Below are 22,986 nucleotides of genomic sequence, written 5' to 3' on the forward strand. Positions count from 1 at the left end.
ATGCTTCATGACTATAGTTGATTGTAAGTAGATAAAACCAAATGTTGTTTTTTGGTAATTAGATTCCAAATTCAGTTTTTATTCCTTCAATAAAGCCACATAACGCATCACTGTATAGAGTGCCCTGTTGATTAATGTTTGGCATGATATCCACTGCTAACAAAAGCCAAATCTGAAAACAAAACTGTTCCCATTTATCCCAATTATTATATTACAATAAAGCATAGCAATTAACAATACATGAAGTTACTTGCTTTATAAAATTTGGTTTATTAAAGTATATGTTCTGCATTAAATATGGAAATGCAATTGCTACATCACATTGAGCCAACGGTCTAGACTAAACAGTTCAAGGTTTTCATTTGCCTCTGTGTCTGAAATGGCATGGTGATTTATTAATATTGCATAAATAAAGTGGCAGGTTTATCACAGTAATATTACATTCATTTCTGTACAATGGTAAATATACAAGGTGCTGTAGAACTAGATGTATTGAAAAACTATATTCTATGAGCAGGAACATTAATCTATACCTTTGCTTGATGCTAATTCATATTGCATCATTTTTATCAGACCTTAAATCTGAAAAGGAAAATGTAATCTTGAAGTATCATTGATTCTTAAAATTGCTTTGGAATTCACATAGCAGACTCAGGTGTGGGATCTGTGCATTTTAAACCTTTACTCTTGTAATCGAAAAGGTTAATAGACAAGATAACGGCTCATGGAGTTGGGGTAATATATTAGCATGGATAGTTGATTGGTTAACAGACAGGAAGCAAAGAGTGGGCATAAACAGGCATTTTCAAGTTGGCAGGCAGTAAATAGTGGAGTGCCGCAAGGATCAGTGCTGGGCCAAACAAAAACAAGAAATGCTGGATTCACTCAGCAGGTCTGGCAGCATCTGTGGAAAGAGAAGCAGAGTTAACGTTTCGGGTCAGTGACCCTTCTTCGGAACTGGAAGTGCTGGGCCCTCAGCTATTTACAATCTATATTAATGACTTAGATGAAGAGACAGAGAGTGATATATCTAAGTTTGCTGATGATACAAAGGTGGGTGGAAAGGTAAGCTGTGGGGATGACACAAAGAGGCTGCAAAGAGATATAGACAGGTTAAGTGAGTGGGCAACAAGATGGCAGATAGAGTATAATGGAGGGAAGTGTGAAGTTTTGCACCTTGCTCATAAGAATAGAAAAGCAGAATTTTTTTTTTATAGGTGTGAAACTTGTAAGTGTCGTTCTTTAAAGAGACTTGGATGCGCTTGTACAAGGAAAGCAGAAAGTTAACATAGGTACAACAAGCAATTAGGAAGGCAAATGGCATGTTGGCCTTTATTGCAAGGGGATTGGAGGACAGGAATAAGAAGTATTGCTACAATTTTACAGGGTTTTGGTGAGACCACATCTGGAATACTGTGTGCAGTTTTGGTCTCATCATTTAAGAAAGGATATACTTGCATTGGCGACAATGCAGTGAAGGTTCACTAGATTGGTCCCTGGGATGAGGGGGTTGTTCTATGATGAGAGTCTCAGTAAATTGTGCCTGTGTTCTCTGGAGTTTAGAAGAATGAGAGATGATCTCATTGAAACATATAAGATTCTAAAGTGGCTGGATAGGGTAGACACTGAGAGATTATTTCTGCTGGTCGGGGAATCTAAAATACAGGGGACACAGTCTCAGGACTAAGGAGAAATTCCTTCACTCAAAGGGTTGTGAATCTTTGGAATGCTCGACTGCAGATGGTTGTGGATGCTCCATCGTTGAATACATTTAAGGCTAGGATAGACAGATTTTTGATCTCTTGGAATCGAGGGATATGGAGAGCGGGCGGGAAAGTGGAGTTGAATCCTAAGATCAGCCGTGATCGTACTGAATGGTGGAGCAGGCTCGATGGGCCATATGGTCTACTCCCGCTGCTATTTCTTGTGGTGTTGTGTTCTGCCACAGCTCTTCACTGCAACCCCCAAAGTACAGGAATGGGTTCTAGATGACGAAATGTCTACTCGCCCGTCTCCAAGAACCCCAGACACATGCACAGAGGTGATGCAACCAAAGCATCTGTTCACCAGGACCACCAGTGAGCAGGCCATTAGGCTCCTGAAGATGCAGTTCCTGTGCCTTGACTGGTCACATGGTGCTCTGCAATACACTCTTGCTAGGGTCTCGCTCATTATGGTGGTCTGCTGCACTCTCCGTAACATGGCTCTCCAGAGAGATATGGACTTTGAGGATGGTGAGGCCCTGGAAGAGGATAGCTCATCAGAGGACAAGAAGGACATGCAAGAGGAGGGGGAGGATACAGAACACCAAGGTGCTCCGGCTGCACAGGGAGGTGGCCGGGCACGGCAGGAGGCTCAAGGGTCTCGTCAGGATGCCATGAATGTCAGGGATCTTCTGATTCAGGAACGTTTCAACTGAGTCCCTTGTGACCCAGGATCAAGGGCCTAGAATGGAGTTCACTCTGAGGTGTCTGTGCTCACACTTCCATTGAGGGCGCAGCCACGAACATGTGAATTCCTACCGCCAGTGAAGGATGAACATCTGCCCAGCGGTATTCCCATCACCAGTAAGGAACCCTTGATCTCCTTCACCACCTCATACCTCTTGCCCTGTCATCAATAAAAGGCGTCTCACACGTGTGGCTTCAAGTGTCATTATTTACATGGCTCAGTAAGGAAAACAGCGCACAGTTACAAGTAGAAGACAACCCATTGACCCACTCAGTGCTCCAAGCTCGGCCACTTCTACGATGCTGCCCTTATGGGCTTGGAAGCGATGGAGGTAGCCTTCTCACTTGTCTTGGTTTGCATGGGGGTGCCCTTGGGGGCATCTCAAGAGGCTACTACACCTGAATCATTGCAGGGGCAGCCTCCGTCATTTAGCCCTGCTGCATAGATGCTCCCCCTGTCAAGGAGACTGAAGATGATGCCGCCAAGTGAGTTGTGGTACCTCATCCTCCTCGGTGGTATACTCATCCCATGGCTGGAGGGGTCACCAGCTGAGGGGTCACCAGCTGATGGCGCCCCTAGCATCCCCTCCAAACATCTCTGCACCACTGACCGGTCCAGGCTGCATTGTTTGGCATGTGTATGTCAGTGCGCAATTCCTGCATGCTCACCAAGTACTGGCGTATACCAGTATGAGGTTGGCCACTCTGTCAATGGAGGAACTCATGTGCTCAAAGCCCTGAGCCATTGTGATGCACATGAGCTGGTTGGACTCCTCCATTCTCTGCCCATGACCCAGCCCTGTCTTAGGGAACTCTGACATGTGGGAGTACATCTGTTGCTGCTGCTAGGTAGGGCCTCCTTTCCAGTGACTCCTGAGGCCCTGCATCTGTGCCTAGCTGAGCAAGGCTGTGCTTGTCCTCCCTCCTCTGAGGGAAACTACCCACAGATGCCTCTGGCACCTCCTCCTGAACACTGGTGCCATGCTCTTCACCCAGTGCCACCCTATTTAAATATGCGTGAGGACCCACTGAGGTGAGTGTATCTGCATTGGTGGAGGATGCACTTGTAGGTTTGACAGTGCTGCTTCTGACTTTTGCTGGTCCTGTTGGCCTCAGGAGAGGGAGAAGGTTTCTTTGGGTTGACGTCTGCAGCTGTGGGGGACACGAGAGAACATGAGAGTTAACCTTGGAGTGCAGAAGCCTCTACAGTGCTGAGGCTTCCTGATGCAACTTAGTGTTCGGCGTGCTGTCAAATGAGGTGGGGTGCAATGCACCCCCCCCCCCCCCCTCAATGAGCGTATTGCCCTCTCTCATCACCCTCTCCACCATGAGTGCCCATTTTGCCATGGCCAACTTCCTCATGGTCTGTGATCCAGTCTATTTCCATCACTTCCCCCTCCTTGGGTGTGATGATGTGAATGTAGGGGACACCTTCACCCGTTTGGGCCCTCTGTTGGGCTGTGGCCAATGGCTGCTGCTCCAAGTCATTAGAAGGGTGCATTATCATGGGTGACACGTTCTCAGCTTTCTGAAGGGTCAGTAAGTGCCCTGGGTGCACACCCCTCCCATGTTCTGGAGCAGCATGCGCCCTGAGGCTCCTCAGCTGGTGTATCTGCTGAAGGGTGAATACCCAGAAACCACCTGAGGGTTGGTGGTTGCATTAACCTTGGCAGAGCATATTAGGCCATTGAACCTTTTCCAGCATTCGGTCCAAGTTCTTCTGACCACACTTTTGCTGCCAACTATGGCAACGATGTCCAGCTACGCCTGCTTGGTCAGGGAAGTTGCTCCCCTCCTGCCACCCTCCAGGAAGATGACCTCCTCCTCTCCCTCAAGGCCTCCTCCATCTGAAAATCCAGGTACTGCCCTGCCCTGGGTTTCAAGCCTTTGGCTCTGCTGAGACATTGTGCAAACCAGCTGTTCTGCAATTTCTCTCTCTGCAGGATCAATACTTAAATGGCAGCCACAGCAATGGCTACCATGGCGGGCCCACACTTGGCTGGTCCTGCCTCCGTTCCTGCCCCCCGCAGGTGTCAATTGGCTACCAAACCCGTCTCCATATTAATTAAGGGGTTTCCACTGTGAAAATCTGGGTTCATTATGGTTCCCCGCCCAGGGGCAGGTTCGGGGCGCAGAAGTAGTCCCGACTTCCATTTCCCACCTCCGCAGCGAAAATCTAGCCCAAGGTTACAGGAAAATATATTTTCTTTGGAGATATTTCGAGACTATAACATATTTCTTTGCCTTCTTATGAAGTATGAGAGTATCCCATCATGTCGCCACTTTACTGTTGTCACTGTCAATCTCTTCTCATCAATCTATGAAAAACAAACTAGTAAAAATCTATAATACCATGCAATTGTACAACCTTTTAGCCATAAATTTCTTTCAAAGTATCACTGTTTCAAGGTGTATGTTAAATCCCTGCATAGAATGCAGGACGCCCTTCCGTAACAAGCAGTCTTTGGTCCGATCTTACTTTTGCCCACAATTCCAGGAAGGTGAAAGGAGTATTTCCTTCATTTGTACAACTTTATCAAAGAAAGGAGGCTAACAGCAATGCCAAAGATTAAATTTAATCACAAGCCATCTTCTCTACAATTTCTCAGTCTGATGTTGATTTTCAGCCCAGACACTGTGTATATTCCTGCTAGCTTCTATTGACCATGATGTTTGTTTGATGTACCAGACACTAAGGGCAGGATTTTTACCTAACCAACCTGCTCACAGTGTGGTGTGGCGGCTGGTTGGAAACCCGATTGCGAGAAAAGCGGGCTTTGCCGTGCTGTTTACCTCAGCCACGGTATTAGCATGCCGCTTCCAGATTTCCCAACCAATCACAGGTTTTGGACGTGATGTTGACTCGTGCCTGTCAATGGAAGGATTTCTATTTAAAGGAACCCTGGCTGGGGTCAGTATGGCTGCATTCTAGATTGGTTCCTGAGGCTTCAGCAAGCGCAAGAATGAAGTGCAATGTGGGAAGGCTCCCCCCACCCACCCACCCCAATCCCAGTTCTCTGACTCTTCTGTCGAAGTCCACAGAGAAGTGTTGTTGCTTGCAGATGCGAGGAAGAGGCCAGCCTCTCAGACCAAACAAGCACGGCTAGAAGTGGCGGGCACAGTCAGCAGCAGGAATGAGGTCCATCCAACCCAGATTCAGTGTCGTTAGAGGTTCGGTATCTTGAGGGCACAAGAGGTGAGTGGCAGCCCACTTTCAGGTGCCAACCCTCACACTGAATTTCCTAGCATTCTCCTACACAACACTCTTCAGGTCAACAAACTTTGTAGATCTGCTCATTTCTCTCTCTTGACGCATCTCCATCTGGACAGCCAGCACTGCCAGCCACCCTTATCATTTTGCCATCTCGCACCCATCCTTCACAGTCACCCTCCGGAAATGTCATTCCATTCTCTCCACACAATCCTTTTCTCACATTCAACACTGCTTTCCACACAATCCTTTTCTCATATTCAACACTGCTTTCCACACAATCCTTTTCTCACATTCAACGCTGCTTTCTCTCCTTGCAGGAGAAGAGAGCACAGAACACCAGGGAGCGACGTAGAACTGGGGTGCGGGGTGGGTGGCCCTCCATTCGGAGCCACTCTGACTGCTGCGGAGGAGGTAGCTTTGGAGATTAGCAGGCTGGCGAAGTGTAAGGCCATTCATTGACGATGGAGAGACGGGGTGTCCCAAATACTTGGTGACAGAATTAGCTATCACACTGCCGCATGACACAACAGTCATGAATGTTCATTTGCTGTCACCACTTTCTGAAATGTGAACATCTGCAGAATGTTGACTTCACCTTTTCTCCATCACAGTTCTAATTAATGTCTTTCACCTCTCAAGGGCCCTCAAGCATAACAAGAGCTGGAGCAGGAGGAGGCTGAGGAGTTCTCAGAGGCGGTTGCACACTCTGAGGAAGCACAGTCACACGACTCCTCTGCACCCTCCACCAGCTCAGATGCACACACCTCAGTGGGGCCTCCAAGGGAGATAACTTCATTATCATATAGTGAATCACATGAGGAGGAGTAGATGTGGGAGACGAAGACAGCAGTGGAGAGTCCCTGTCAGGCACAGAACACTCCAAACATTGCTCAACTGGACACAGATGCTGAGCCTGGGGTGTCATCCATGAAGAGGACAGTTCTGGAGCAGCAGCAGAAAATGTGAGGTTCCGTCAGCATTTCCAGAGGCAATGCGCACCCTTTCATGAGAGAAGAGAGGAATCCGAGTCAAACTTGATGTCTGACGCCTTTGTGCTGATATCCACCTCCATGGAAAGAGTGGCCACTTGCATGGGGAATCACACATGGCAAGTGACCGACTGCATACTTGCCCTGGCCAATAGCCTGCACATTCAGTTGGCATTTTAAGTAGGATGGAGGAAACTCTCATTTTGGTCATTCAGCATCTCACTTGTGCTGCAACGTTCCCTCCAGCTCTTGGCTAAGAAAGTACAGATGGGCCTTGAGAAGGAAGACGGAGAAAAGGTACAGGGAAGTAGGGACTCTGCTCAAGGTGCTTCCATTTCTCAATCCTTGGTCCTCCCCACCCACCCACACTTCATCACCACCCCCTCCCCCCACTGCCCCACTTAGAGCCACACATGCTGCTTCCTTTTCCAGTGACCAAGTCTGTCAGTCGAGCAGTCTTTGGCAAGGCCCTCAGGGCCCTCAAAACCCAGAAGACATTTGCCAGGATATCAAGCAGCCTGCTTCTCGTTCTGCTACAACTAGAGGGGTAGCACCATGTAGAGTGAAAGGAAAGAAAGACCTCATAGTTGCATAATTGGATTCACATGGGTGATTATAAAAATGTCACTGTCTTAATTTTTGGAAAAAGTAAATGCATCATGTACTTTGCTTCAAGTCTCCATTTTCCAATCATCTCCATTGTTGCGTCCTGACATCCAAATGGCCATTAGCCTAGAGGAGAATGGGGGAAGATGTGCAAAGGGTGTGAATGAGATGGAGGGATTTCTGACAATGGGAATGATTTGTGGGGGTGGCTGGGGGTGGAGGCTGCAGCGGTTGGGCAGTCAGTTCAGCATTGTTGTTCCTTAAGGCTTCATTCACTCAAGTTATTTGGACCATACCTGGATGAGCCCGTCACGGACTTTTCTGGCAGCTCCGTGTGCCACTGCAGGCGCCCTGGCCACATTAGGTTTCTCCTCCTCTGTGGATGCAGTGTGGTCCTCACCTCCCTCCTTCAGTAGCTCCAGTCCTCTTTGCAGCACATTGTTGTGCAAGTTGCAGTAGACCACTAGAATTCTGGACACCGTTGCTGGTATATACTGAAGAACACACCACCGAAATCCATCCAGGGAGCTCAGTTGCATCTTCAGCAAACCCATTGACTTGCTCTTAGAGTGATCTTGTGCTCATGTGGTTCTGGTTGTAACTTTCTTTTGCATCAATGGTAGAGTTCCTCACTGGTGTCATCAGCCACGTCCTTAGAGGGTAGCCCTTGTCTCCAAGGAGCCATCTGCTGACTCTGCTAGGAGTGTGAAGACCTGTGATTGATATGACTGGCGCAGGTTGGAGGCATCATGGCAGCTTCTGGGATATCTTGCACAAACATGCATGGAAATCTTCAGTGGTCATATACCAGCTGAATATTGATGGAGTGGTATCCCTTCTAATTGACAAAGATTGCTGCTTGATCTGAGTGTGCCTTGATTGCTGCATGTCTGCCTTATATGACTCCCTGTGCCTGTGGGAATCCAGTCACTGCAGCAAAACCAAGAGCCCTCTGATTCTGACTGTCCTCATCAGTAACAAAATGGATGTAAATGGTGGCCCTGGCAAACATGGCATCAGTCACGTGGGAGATACACTTGTGGGCAGCAAATTGTGAAACCCTACAGATGTCACCAGCAGATCCCTGGAAGGAGCTGGATGCAAAGAAATTCAGGGCTGTGGTGACCTTAACGGCCAGGAGCAATGCATGGTCGCCTAGTCCACTTGGAAGGAGGTCTTGTTCCAGAAGGCTGCAGATGTCAGCAATGACCTGTCATGAAGGCTTGAGCCTCCTGAGGCACTGGTGCTCAGATATGTGGAGAAAGCTGATCCTCTGCCGCTATACCCTGTGTTGGGGGTATCACCTCCTTTAAGGTGGAGCTTTGTGTCCATCCCCTCTGCCCTGTGGAGCAGCATGTGGTTGAGGAGAAGGTGGCTGCTGCTGCTGCTATAGCTGTTGTTGCTCCTGCTGCTGTTGCTGCACCTCTTATTCTCATAACCTCCACTGCAATTTGGAAGGAGTTGGAACAGCAGGGGAATGCAGAACAAGGTGCGTAAAATACAAAATAATAGCAATGATGGAAAACAAAAAAAATTTGGAAATCTTCCTGTAAAGCAGTGAAATCACACTTTCCGAACAAGCCCTGTGAGCAGAAGCATTTCAGCTAGGCAGGGACGCAATTGTGCAGTTTCAGTCTTTAAAGGCTTTCCAGTCTGTCAGTTTGACAGAGCAATGATTCCCTGCTGTGCTCTCACCTTGTTGACCCTGGCGGGTTTCATACATTTGGGAAACCCATGCACTGGCTGTTAAAGCCAGAATCCTGCGTTAGAGTCAGCATTAATTGCCTCTTAGCATATTTAACTTCGAGACCCGGTATCTCCACAGGGATTTCCCACATGCTTCCAAACATGCCCCGATAAAAGCTGGAAGTGAGCAGTTTTATTGCCACCTCTGCACCTCCTGCCCCACTCCACCTTGCCAGTTAAAAGTCTGGCCAAAGTATCTGCTTGTACCATGATGCACCGAGGGCCCAGCAGCATCAGTATTTACGTTAGTCTATAGAACATTGAAACCCTGTCTCCAACAGCTCCAGAACTTGGTGGGTCAGAAACCTCTGGAATTATTTCCAGTTCCAAGCCAAGCATATTTGTATCCTTCAGTTGTGTCCTCATTTTGGCTGACTGAACTCGGAGAAATTGTGAAATAACATCAGAGAATCTAGAATACATATTAATGCATTTGAAGAAACCGTGACCAGATTTGATCAGAGGCAGATTTTGTTGGTGAAATTCAGTCCTTACACTGAAGGACCCAAGAGAAGGGAGAAAGTGGCATGCCTATTGCTTAATGAAATAAAAGCAAAATATTGCAGATGCTGGAAATCTGAAATAAAAACAAGAAATGCTGGAAATACTCAGCAGGTCTGGCAGTAAATATGGAAAGAGAAGCAGAGTTAACGTTCCAGGTCAGTGACCCTTCATCAGAGCTGGCAAATTACCTATTGCTTAAATTGAGAGAGTTTTAGACACACAAAGCTTACAGAAGAAGAAAACCAAGCATGCATATCTGTAAAACAAGATTTCATTTCTGCTGCAGTGTATGTATTTTCAGAAGTCTATAGTACTATTCTATGTCAACATTAAGCACTGTTCATGCTTGGTAATATTGCTGGTTAGGCCCCAGCTGGAGTATTGTGCCCATTCCTGGGAACCACACATCAGGGGAATATCAAGATCTTAGAGAAGGTGCAGAGGTGATTTAGTGGAATGGTATTGTGATGCTGGACTTTGGTTATATGGAGAGACTAGACGCATTCAAAATCATGAAGGGTTTTGATAGAGAAAATAAGGAGAAACTGTTTCCAGTGGCAAAAGGTGACCAGAAATGTAATAAACAATTAGGAGGATAGTAACAGGCTTCAGGAGGGCATGGGCAGACACATGAAACTTAATGCAGAGAAGTGTGAAATGATACATTTTGGCAGGAAGAAGGAGAACAGGCAGTAGAATTTAAAGGATGTTGAAGAATTTAAAGGGAGTGCTGCAACAGAAAGACCTGGGGGTGTATTGTATGTACCCAAATCTTTGAAGGTGGCAGGACAAGTTGAGAAGGCTTTAAAAAAGCATATTGATTCTTGGCTTTATAAACAGAGGAATAGAGTGCAAAATCAAGGAAATTGTGATAAAACCTTATAAAAGACTGGTTAAGCCTCAGCTGGAGTGTTCAATATTGAGTATTGTGTTCCATACAGGGCACCACATTTTAGGAATGTCTAGGCCTTGAAGAGGGCGCAGAAGAGATTTACTAGAATAATATCAGGGATGAGGGCCTTCAATTATATGGAGACTCTGAAAAGCTGGGGTTGTTCCCCTTAGAGCAGAGAAGATGAAAAAGGCATTTGATAGAGTTGTTCAAAATCCTGAACTGTTTTGATAAAGTAAATAAGTTGAAATTGTTTCCATTGGCAGAGGGGTCTATAACCAGAAGACACAGATTTAAGGTGATTGGCAAAAGAACCAAAGGCGACATGAGAACATTTTTTTTTAATATAGCGATTAGGACTGGGCAAAAATTGCTGGCCAGTGGCGCCCACATTCCATGAATCAGTTTTAAAAAAAACTATAATGCACTGCCTGAAAGGGTGATGGAAGCAGATACAACAGTAACTTTCAGATGGGAATTTGATAAATACTTGAAGGAAAAGAAACAGGATTATGGGGAAAGATCAGGGGTGTGTAATTAATTGGATAGCTCTACCAAAGAACCAGCACCACCACGATGTGTGGAATGGCCTCCTTCTGTTATGCACCAGGCAGAGCAAGAGGACTAGGCAGGCAGTTCAGGAATCTCCTGTGGCTATTACCCTGCAAAACAGATATACTGCTTTGGATACTGTTGGGGGGGAATGGCCTCTCGGGAAAGCAGCATCAGCCCAATTCGTTGCACCGTGGTTGGCTCTGCTGCACAGGGGAGGAGTCAAAAGTGTGGGAATGCAATAGTTATAGGGGATTCAATTGTAAGGGGAATAGATAGGCGTTTCTGTGGCCGCAAAAGAGCCTCCAGCATGGTATGTTGCCTCCCTGGTGCTAGGGTCAAGGATGCCTCAAAGCGGTTACAGGACATTCTGAAGAGGGAGGGTGAAGAGCCAGTGGTCGTAGTACACGTTGGTACAAACGACATAGGTTAAAAAAAAGAATGAGGTCCTAAAAGCAGAATATAGGGAGCTAGGAAGTAAGTTTAAAAGTAGGACCTCAAAGGTAGTGATCTCAGGATTACTACCAGTGTCAGAGTAGAAGTAGCAGGATATATCGGATAAATACGTGGCTGAAGAGATGGTGTGAGGGGGAGGGTTTTAGATTCCTGGGGCATTGGAGCCGGTTCTGGGGAAGGTGGGACCAGTACAAACTGGACGAGTTACACCTGGGCAGGACTGGGAATGATGTCCTAGGGGGAGTATTTGCTAGAGTGGTTGGGGAAGGTTTAAACTAAAATGGCAGGGGGGTGGGAACTTTTGCAAAGAGTCAGAGGAGGGGGGTTTAGACGAGAACAAAAGACAGGGGAATAAGAAAAGTGATGGGCAGAGAAATCAAGGGCCAGAATCAAACAGGGCCACAGTGAAAAATAGTGGGAAGGGGACAAGTAATGTTAAAAAGACAAGCCTAAAGGCTTTGTGCCTTAACGCACAGAGCATCCATAATAAAATGGATGAATTAATCGCGCAAATAGATGTAAACAGGTATGATATAGTTGGGATTACGGGGACATGGCTGCAAGGTGACAAGGGCTGGAACATCCAGGGGATATTCAGTATTTAGGGAGGACAGACAAAAAGCAAAGGCAGTGGAGTTGCATTGCTGGTTAAAGAGGAAATTAATGCAATAGTGAGGAAAGATATTAGCTCTCACGATGTGGAATCTGTATGGGGAGAGCTGAGAAACTCTAAGGGGCAAAAAACATTAGTGGGGGTTGTATATAGACCCCCAAACTGTAGTGGTGGTTTTGGGAATGGCATTAAACAGGAAATTAGAGACGCATGCGATAAAGGAACATCTGTAATTATGGGTGAGTTTAATCTGCATATAGATTGAGCAAATCAAATTAGTCACAATACCGTAGAGGAGGAATTCTTGGAGTGTATACGGGATGGTCTTCTGAACCAATATGTTGAGGAACCAACCAGAGAACAGGCCATCCTAGACTGGGTATTGTGTAATGAGAGAGGAATAATTGACAATCTAGTGGTGCGTGACCACTTGGGGATGAGCAACCATAATATGATAGAATTCTTCATCTAGATGGAGAGTGGCATAGTTGATTCTGAGACTAGGGTCCTGAATCATCATAAAGGAAACTATGAAGGTATGAGGCGTGAGTTGGCTAAGGTGGATTGGGAAACGTTACTTAAAGGGATGACGGTGGATAGGCAATGGCAAACATTTAAAGAGCGCATGGATGAAATGCAACAATTGTTTATCCCTGTCTGGCGCAAAAGTAAACCGGGAAAGGTAGCCAAACCATGGCTTCCAAGGGAAATTAGAGATCGCATTGGATCCAAGGAAGAGGCATATAAATTTGCCAGAAAACACAACAGACCTGAGGGTTGGGAGCAGTTTAGAGTTTAGCAAAGCAGGACCAAAGGATTGATTAAGAAGGGGAAAATAGAGTACGAGAGCAAGTTTACGGGGAACATAAAAAATGACTGTAAAAGTTTCTATAGGTATGTGAAGAGAAAAAGATTAGTGAAGACAAATGTAGGTCCCTCAGTCTGAAATAGGGGAATTTATGATGGGGAACAAAGAAATGGCTGACCAACTAAATGCATACTTTGGTTCTGTCTTCATAAAGGAGGACACAAATATCATACCAGAAACACAGGGGAACACAGGGCTCAGTGACAGAGAGGAACAGAAGGAAATCAGTATTAGTAGAGAAATGGTGTTGGGGTAATTGATGGGATTGAAGGCCGATGAATCCCCAGGGCCTGATGGTATGCATCCCAGAGTACTTAAGGAAGTGGCCCTAGAAATAGTGGATGCATTGGTGGTCATCTTCCAAGATTCTATAGACTCTGGAACAGTTCCTACAGATTGGAGGGTAGCTAGTGTAACCCCACTATTTAAAAAGGGAGGTAGAGAGAAAGCAGGGAATTATAGCTCAGTCAGCTTGACGGTAGTGGGGAAAATTCTAGAGTCCATTATCAAAGATTTTCTAGCAGAGCACTTTGAGAGCAGTGGTAGAGTCAGACAGAGTCAGCATGGATTTACGAAAGGGAAATCATGCTTGACAAATCTACTAGAATTCTTTGAGGATGTAACTAGTCAAGTTGATGAGGGGGAGCCAGTGGATGTGGTTTATTTGGACTTTCGGAAGGCTTTTGACAAAGTCCCACCTAAGAGATTAGCGTGTAAAATTAAAGCGCATGGGATCGGGGGTAGTGTATTGCGATGGATAGAAAATTGGTTGGCAGACAGGAAACAACGAGTATGGATAAATGGGTCTTTTTCCAAATGGCAGGCAGTGACTAGTGGGGATCGTAGGGATCAGTGCTAGGACCCCAGCAATTCACAATGTATATTAATGATTTAGATGAGGGAATCGTTATCCCAAGATGGCTGCTGGACAGGCAAGGGAGCTCCTTGCTGTATAACTCTATCCTTGGTCATTGTTCCCATCCATTGCCCTTTCCCTCCCAATCTCCTCTCTTTCATTGTTTAAGTTCCCCTGCCTCTAATAGTGGGTGCATTTCAACCCTAAGTATTAATCAATTGCTAGTTTACAGTGCTGTAGACCTGAAGTAACTCAATGTGACCTCAACATCTACTCTCCAAAGGACTAGGGAAATGTTCATCCTTTGCACTTACCGCCTTATTACTGCTTGGATATCATCTACTGAGGAACGCGTTGTCCGCCTGGGTTGTGGAGTTCTACTCGTCCTGGTGCGGCCACTATGTGAACAACGTGCCCACCTGGAAGGCACTGGCCAGAGACGTGAAAGGCGGCCCGAGTGCTCATGAGGCAGTCGTCGAGGCACAGGGCCTCAATCCGGCCTCGGTCGTCCTTCTGCAGTCACTGCTGGGAGCCGGGAAAGAAGCTCCACCGTCAGCTGGATGGCGACCACAAGTGCAGAGTCAGCCTGGAGGACGCTGATATCGAGGAGGCCGTGCAGGCTGTGGGCTGGTCCGCTCACCAGGGTCACGACCCCCGCCTGACATCTCCCCTCTTTCCCCCCTACACCACCTTTTCCCCCCACCCCCGCACCCCCTTCCCCACTGCGCCCCCTTGCCCCACCCACTACCCCCTCGCACCCCCTTCCCCCAGCTCTACCCCCCACACCCCTTCCCCCACCCCCTCCCCCCCGCACTCCCTTCCCAGCTTCCGCCTCGTACCCCTCTCCCAGCTCACCGCCCTCGCACCCACTTCCCCCAAACCCCTTGCACCTCCTTCTAGCCCCTTCCCCTCGCACCCCCTTTCCCTGCACCCCCTCCCCTACCCCCCTGCCCCTCGCACCCCCTTTCCCCCCCACCTCCTCCCCCCGGCATCCACCTATCCCTGAGCAGGGGCCCTAACAACCCCACTGCCTTGTGGGTGTCCCAGGAGAGACCAAGGCTAAGGGAGTAAACCCTAACAGAAAATCCGGAGTGGAACCCCGAAGGCGGTCATGTGTCACCTTTGGCATGTTTCCGGCAGTTCCTGCAGCCATACCGGCGCCAAACGTCGTGCCCTGCACTCCTTTGGACCCCACCAGGAAGGCTGAGAGGGGGGTTTTGATGCTGGGGCAACTCACAACCTCCATACATCCGTCCAGGCATGCGCCATGGAGAGGTCACTCCATAGTCGCCTCACTGCAACCAAAACAACACGGAAGGCAGCAGTTACGGATTATAAGTCTAGCTCAGTTGGCGTGGAGATTGGGTGCCACGGTTGCCTTTGTCGATGGGAGAGGTCATCGCATCTCACTGGGCAGCCCCCGGTCAGTAAGGTTCTGTCCCGCCACAGTCCACCTGCTTCAATGGGTGCTTGGAGCTCAGGGTCATTGCCCGACAAGCGGACTGTAACACCGCATCAAACAGCACGACAAAAAAAGGAAAGAAGTTACCAGCACTTCGTTTTACAAGCTGGAACGTCAGAACTATGTGTCCTGGCCTGTCAGAAGACCTTACACAAATCAACGATTCTCGGAATGCTGCCATCATTAACAACGAGCTCAGTAGACTCAATGTGGACATTGCAGCACTTCAGGAGACGCACCTCCCTGCGAGCAGATCTCAAAGAGAGCAAGACTATGCCTTCTCCTGGCAGGGTAGGGATCCTGAAGAACCAAGACAACATGGAGTGGGCTTCACCATCAGAAACTCTTTGCTCAGCATGATAGAGCCACCTTCAAATGGCTCGGAACGCACACTTTCCATCCGACTGCTCACCGCCTCTGGTCCAGTACACCTACTCAGCATCTATGCTCCAACACTCTGCTCCCCACCTGAAGTCAAAGACCAGTTCTACGAGGAACTCCATAACATCATTAGTAGGATTCCCAATACTGAACATTTGTTCCTGCTGGGGGCCTTAAATGCCCGGGTTGGGGCTGACCATGACTCATGGCCCTCCTGCCTTGGGTGCTATGGCATTGGAAGGATGAATGAGAATGTACAGAGACTGCTGCAGTTGTGTGCCTATCATAACCTCTGCATCACCAACTCGTTCTTTCATACTAAACCCTGTCACCAGGTTTCTTGGAGGCACCCAAGATCACGTCGTTGGCACCAGCTGGACCTCATTGTCAAAAGGCGAGCCTCTTTAAACAGCGTTCAAACCACACGCAGCTTCCACAGTGCGGACTGCGACACCAACCACTCCCTGGTGTGCAGCAAGGTTAGACTCAATGCAGCCCAGTCTCTGCCAGTCATGGATGAGCTGGACGAACAGTTAACAAAATTGGAACTCAGTGATGCCATTGATTCTCTAGCCAGTGGAAAAGCCCCTGGGAAGGACGGCATTACCCCTGAAATAATCAAGAGTGCCAAGCCTGCTATACTCTCAGCACTCCACGAACTGCTTTGCCTGTGCTGGGATGAGAGAGCAGTACCACAGGACATGCGCAATGCCAATATCATCACCCTCTATAAGAAAAAGGATGACTGCGGTGACTGCAACAACTACCGTGGAATCTCCCTGCTCAGCATAGTGGGGAAAGTCTTTGCTCGAGTCATTTTAAACAGGCTCCAGAAGCTGGCTGAGCGTGCCTACCCTGAGGCACAGTGTGGCTTTCGAGCAGAGAGATCCACCATTGACATGCTGTTCTCCCTTTGCCAGCTACAGGAGAAATGCCCCGAACAACAGATGCCCCTCTACGTTGCTTTCATTGATCTCACCAAAGCCTTTGACCTAGTCAGCAGACGTGGCCTCTTCAGACTACTAGAAAAGATCAGATGTCCACCAAAGCTACTAATTATCATCATCTCATTCCATGACAATATGAAAGGCACAATTCAGCATAGCGACGCCTCATCAGTCCCCTTTCCTATCAAGAGTGGTGTGAAACAGGGCTGTGTTTTCGCACCTACACTGTTTGGGATCTTCTTCTCCCTGCTGCTCTCACCTGCGTTCAAGCTGCATGGAAGATGGCAGGATCCCCAAGGACACATTGTATAGCGAGCCGGTCACTGGTATCAGACCCACCGGCCATCCATGTCTCTGCTTTAAAGACGTCTGCAAACGCGACATGAAGTCTTGTGACATTGATCACAAGTCTTGGGAGTCAGTTGTCAGTGATCGCCAGAGCTGGCAGACAGCCATAAAGGCGGCAGAGTGACGAGTTAAAGAGACTTAGCAGTTGGCAAGAAAAAAAACAGAAGCGCAAGGGGAGAGCCAACTGTGTAACAGCCCCGACAACCAATTTTATCTGCTGCACCTGTGGAAGAGTCTATCACTCTAGAATTGGTCTTTATAGCCACTCCAGGCGCTGTTTCACAAACCACTGACCACCTCCAGGCGCTTACCCATTGTCTCGCAAGACAAGGAGGCCAAAGAAGAAGAAGAGATGAGGGAACTAAATGTAATATCTCCAAATTTGCAAATGACACAAAACCGGGTGGGAGGGTGAGTTGTGAGGAGGATGCAGAGAGGCTTCAGGGTGATTTGGACAAGTTGAGTGAGTGGGCTAATGCATGGCAGCTGCATTATAATGTGGATAAATGTGAGGTTATCCACTTTGGTAGCAAAAACAGGAAGGCAGATTATTATCTGAACGGCTATAAACTGAGAGGGGGGAATATGCAGCGAGACCTGGGTGTTCTCATGCACCAGTCGCTGAAGGTAAGCATGCGGGTCCAACAGGCGGTACTGAAGGCAAATGGTATGTTGGTCTTCGTAGCGAGAGGATTCGAATACAGGAGCAGGGATATCTTGCTGCAATTATACAGGGTCTTGGTGAAGCCACACCTGGAATATTGTGTGCAGTTTTGGTTCCCTTATCTGAGGAAGGATGTTCTTGCTATAGAGGGAGTGCAGCGAAGCTTTACCAGACTGGTTCCTGGGATGGCGGGACTGACGTATGAGGAGAGATAGAGTCGGTTAGGATTATATTCGCTGGAGTTCAGAAGAGTGTGGGGGGATCTCATAGAAACCTATAAAATTCTAACAGGACTTGACAGGGTAGATGGGGGAAGGATGTTCCTGATGGTGGGGGAGTCCAGAACCAGGGGTCATCGTCTCAGGATATGGGGTAAACCTTTCAGGACTGAGATGAGGAGAAATTTCTTCACCCAGAGCGTGGTGAGCCTATGGAATTTGCTACCACAGAAAGCAGTTGAGGCCAAAACATTGTATGTTTTCAAGAAGGGGTTAGATATAGCTCTTGGATCTAAAGGGATCAAAGGGTATGAGGCGAAAGCGGGAACAGGTTACTGAGTTGGATGATCAGCCCATGATCATAATGAATGGCAGAGCAGACTCGAAGGGCCGAATGGCCTACTCCTGCTCCTATTTTCTATGTTTCTATGCTTCTATCCTATGAATGAAAGAGGATTTTAGTTTATATTGGATTTAAATTTTTTTGCTGGAAGGTTCTTTGAAAACTCAGGCATGCTCTGCATGTAGTTCCAGATTACAGGCGTTTTCAATACTACTTCAGGTTACATCTAGTACAACACAGAAACAGGCCGTTCGGGTTAACTGGTCCATGCCGATGTTTATGCTGCACGTGAGTCTCCTCCTACCCGTCTTCATCTAAGCCCATAAACATGCCCTTCTGTTTCTTTCTCCCTAATATGCTTATTTAGCTTCTGCTTAAATGCATCTGTGCTATTCACCTCAACAACCACTGTGGTAGCAAGTTCCACATCCTTCCCCCTCTTTGGGTAATGGGCTTTCTCCAGAATTCCCTATTGGATTTATTAGTGACTATCTTATATTTATGACCTCGAGTTTTGGTCTGCACCACAAGTGGAAACAGTTGCTCCACTTCAACCCTTTCATTATCTTAAAGACCTCTATCAGATCGCCTTTCAGCCTTCTCGTTTCTAGAGAGGAGTCCCAACCTGTTCAGTCTTTCATGATAGTTATAATCTCTCAGTTTGGGTAAGATCCTTGTGAATCTTTTTTACACCTTCTCCAATGCTTTTATATTTAAAATATGGAGACCAGAACAGTGTTCCAAGTGTGGTCTAACCAAGACTCTATACAAGTTCAACATAACAATACTCTTCAGTTTAAATGTGTTTCTTTTAATTAAAAAAAAGTTCAATGCCTTATAAACGATACCTTTGTGTAGCATAAAAGTTTCTTTTGCAAGTGCTAATCAGCCGTGGGGTCCCCGGTACCACAGGGAAATAAATAAATCGCAGCAAGTCAGTTCTCTGCTTCCAAAAGCCATTAAGAAGTTCTTTGCCAAAAGTCTGTGAATCGTCTTTGTCCCTACATATAAGTCCAAGATCACCCATGATCATATTGAATGGTGGAGCAGGCTCAACAAGCCATAAGGTCGACACCTGCTCCTATTTCTTCTGTTCCTGTGAGCTCTGGGTTTCTGTGATGTTTCGAGGGAATAGATGAATAGCCCTCCTTTTAGGATATGTCTCGTCCTTAAAAAAAAAATACTTCTTGTTTTCTGGGTGGTAGGCTGAAGACTTTAACTGTGTTATACCCAAATTACCCATAACTTCCTGAAAAATGTTAGACATGAAATTGGAACCTTGATCCGACTGAATCTCAGTCAGTAAGCCATATCTCGTGAAGAACTGGGTTAACATCTCTACCACTACATTAGCAGAAATTGTTCTCAAGGGACTGGCATCTGGGAACTGAGTAGCCATATCCATGACAGTGAGTATATAATGGTGTCCCGCTTTTGTTTTCAGTAAAGGTCCTACACAGTCTACCAACACCCTACTAAATGGTTCCCCAAAAACTGGTATGGGAATTAGAGGTGCCAGTTTTATGGCAGGTTGCGGTTTTCCCACAATCTGGCATGTTTTACAAAAGTGCACATATCCTTGGAAAGACCTGGCCAATAAAAATGTCGACTTATACGTGATTTGGTCTTCCAGATCCCCATATGTCCCGTTATAGGAATTTCATGCGCTATCCTTAAAAGTTCCCGGCGATACTTTGGTGGTACCGCTGTCTGATGAACTGCCATCCATTCTTTGTCTGTGAGGAGGTCTCCACTTACTCTTGAGAATCCCATCTTTATTGTAATAGCCTTCCGGAACTCCTATTGCCTCAGCTTCTGTTAGAGCTGATTGTTCCACTTTATTTCACTCTGCATCGGCTTGCTGAGCATTGATCAGAAAAGACTTATTAAACATTTCCTTCGGATTGTCCAAATCCCAAAGAAAGTTTCAGATGTTTGGCGATCTGTCTGTGGTGCCAATTTTACCTCCAACAATGGAACTTGTTTAGCAATTGGAATAAAACCGGACGGACCACACGGCATCGTCACTGTCTCTGGGTCAAAATCCTGGAACTCCCTAACAGCACTGTGGGTATACCTACCCCAAATGGACTGCAGCAGTCCAAGAAGGCAGCTCACCACCACCTTCTTTAGGGCAATTAGGGATGGGCAATAAATGCTGGCCTGGCCAGTGACGCCTACATCCCATGAATGAATAAAAAAAAATTGCTCGGGTTACTACACTTGAAGGAATAGTTTCTGGAACCTTTTCCTGCAACTGTTCTGTCTCTTTAATTTCACTTGATTTTTCCATAACTACTCGAGAAGCTACTACTTTTGTTCCGGCCAAATCATTCTCCAGGAGTAGGTCAACTTTGTCTACTGGCAAACGATGGACAAACTCCTACAGTTACCGTTCCAGACATTAGATGACACTCTAGGTGCACCTGATACAAAGGTAAGGGTATATATTCCCCGCCAATACCATTCACTAAAACTTTAGCATTCAGTGCGCTGTCTGTTGGAAATGTTATGCCTTTTCCCAGCAAAAGAGTTTGGATGGCTCCTGTATCCGTAAGTATAACCATCGGTTTACCTGCCTCACTTGAAGAATAAGGGGTTACTTTGCCTTTTAACAAGAATTCCTTATAACCTTCAGTTATCATATTCACAACCCCTGCACTCGCACTCTTTTTTTGTGTTTGGCCCTACAGCTGCAGTCAGAGCTGCAGCCTGATCTGCTGTACTCTCGGTCAGGGCCCCTTTCTCTGCATTGGCTTTGTGTACCCCAATAAGTCCCATAGGTTTACCGTGCAACTTCCAGCATTCTGCGCGAAAGTGCCCCACCTTGTGACAATGGTAACACTTAGGCTTGCGGACCTCACTTCCACCCTCAGCATCTTCCTTTCTGGTCTGAGGAGGAGATCTCAGGGTGTTCCCAGCCCTCCATTCTTGTCCCCGGCTACTTGCCTTCCTTTCACTCTCCCACCTTCTATCCTTCTCGGGTTTGTGGGGATGACTCATAAGCAGTGAGAATAGCCTTTTTTGCCATCTCATAATCTGCAGAAGCCTCCTCAGAAAGCATGGCATAAACTTAATGAACTCTGTCCATCAACCTGCTTTGCATAAGCCATGTCCAGCTTTCCTTTGGCCACTTCATCTGTTTGGCTATTTTTTTTTTAAAGAAATGAAAAATGCTTCTACGTCCCTTTCCTTGGGGAGGGCTTTCTGAAATTTAAACAGCTGTCCACTGGGTCCTGGGTTGGAGCCAGATCTTTCCTCACCAGAACTTTCACTGGAGTCATGACCACCCCTTTGTCTTAGTTCCCTCTTTTTAACTTCGAATTCCTTCCTTTTTCTCTTTGCAATGCCCTCTCTTTTTCCCTTTCATTTTCAAATTCAAGCTTCTTTGTTGTCAATTCTCTTTCAAGCTCAAGTTTTTTTCAATTCTTTTTCCTCTTGAAGCTTAAGTTTTCCACTTCTATTTATTTTTATTTTTCTTTGTCAAGTTCAAGCTGCCTCATCTGTAACCAAATTTTAGCTAATTCAACTGCACTACCCTCTTGTTTGCTTTCTTCCTCCTCCAATTGCAAATGTTGTCCTATTACTTCAATTATGTCTGCTTTCTTCGCTCCTGGTTTGAACTCTAACCCCAATTTTGCTGCCAAAGCTATGAGCTTAACCTTGGTTAAGTTTCTCAAATCACTCAGGGTTATATCCTCCTTCCCCAGAAAAGACATTCCAGTGGTGTAGACTTTATTCTATTACACAAGAAACCTGGTTCTTTATATTTTTACTTTTTCAATTATTATTACCCCACTTACAATTGTACATCAGTAGTGTTGGGTTTATCCCGCCAAGAACCCCTAATTATATGTTACGACCAAGGCAGGAGGAGTGCACTGTTTATTCTTGTTCCACTTCTCCATGGGTCACAACATATTTTTAAAAATTTTCCCACTCACCGATATATTCAATCATAGATTCTATTTTTATCCCAGAATAAAACACACCAACCATGTTTCTTTAATAAACAACAAAATTATCAGTTTATTATAAAACAAGTCTTAACCAGTAATGAAGTAAAGCATAAACACACAGATTGAAATATTAAAGTTCCCTTTTTACCTTAGCCCCTCTCTCACACACACACAGACACACAAACATACATTGGTTAACTGAAAACAATAAAAGGAAATTCAGTTTTAGAGTTCTGTTCCAAAACTACCAGTCCAAAAAAAATAAGGCTGAATGCATGCTCATTCTTGAAGAAAAAAAAAATGTGGAAAGATGTCCTAAGTTTTGGTTTGGCATCCCAAATGCGTATAGATGGCTGTCACTGGGATCTTCCTAGAACAGTTCTTCCTGGCGATGTTGAAGATCAGTTTGGGTAGGCTTTTAAGAAATGCAGCTGCAGAGGCTTCCGATAGACCTTACAGCAGAAATGTGGTAACAGGCATTTCAGTTTCCACACATTCGATATGTGAGGGTTTTTCAAATACAGGAGGAAAGAGGAGACTGACACACTAGTTATGCAGGTTTCTTTCCAAGAGAGAAAAAGATGAGCTGGGTTTTCTGTCTTTTTTAACAATTCAAAGTGAAAACCAAGACATTCCAGAAGTCAAGCCTCCTGACCTCAATAAATCTTGACCTGTCACTTCTCTCAAAACAACAAGCTGCCTGCTGGTAATAAAAACAAGAAATGCCGGAAATACTCAGCAGGTCTGGCAGCATCTGTGGAGAGAGAAGCAGAGTTAACGTTTCAGGTCAGTGATCCTTCTTCAGAACTAGCAGATATTAGAAATGTGAAAGGTTTTAAGCAAGTAAAGTGGGGGTGGGGCAAGAGATAACAAAGGAGAAAGCGTAGCTAGGACAAGGTCACAGAGAATAACCGAAGG

General features: G+C 46.3%; 1 protein-coding gene across 4 annotated transcripts in view; it reads left to right on the top strand.

Annotated features, from left to right (window-relative positions):
* Positions 1 to 22,986, top strand: part of ipo11 (importin 11) — an 837,351-nt gene that overhangs the window by 645,217 nt on the left and 169,148 nt on the right. The gene's annotated exons all lie outside the window — the stretch shown is intronic.

Source organism: Heterodontus francisci, chromosome 1 (genome assembly GCF_036365525.1).
Source record: "Heterodontus francisci isolate sHetFra1 chromosome 1, sHetFra1.hap1, whole genome shotgun sequence".
Lineage (NCBI taxonomy): Eukaryota > Metazoa > Chordata > Chondrichthyes > Heterodontiformes > Heterodontidae > Heterodontus > Heterodontus francisci.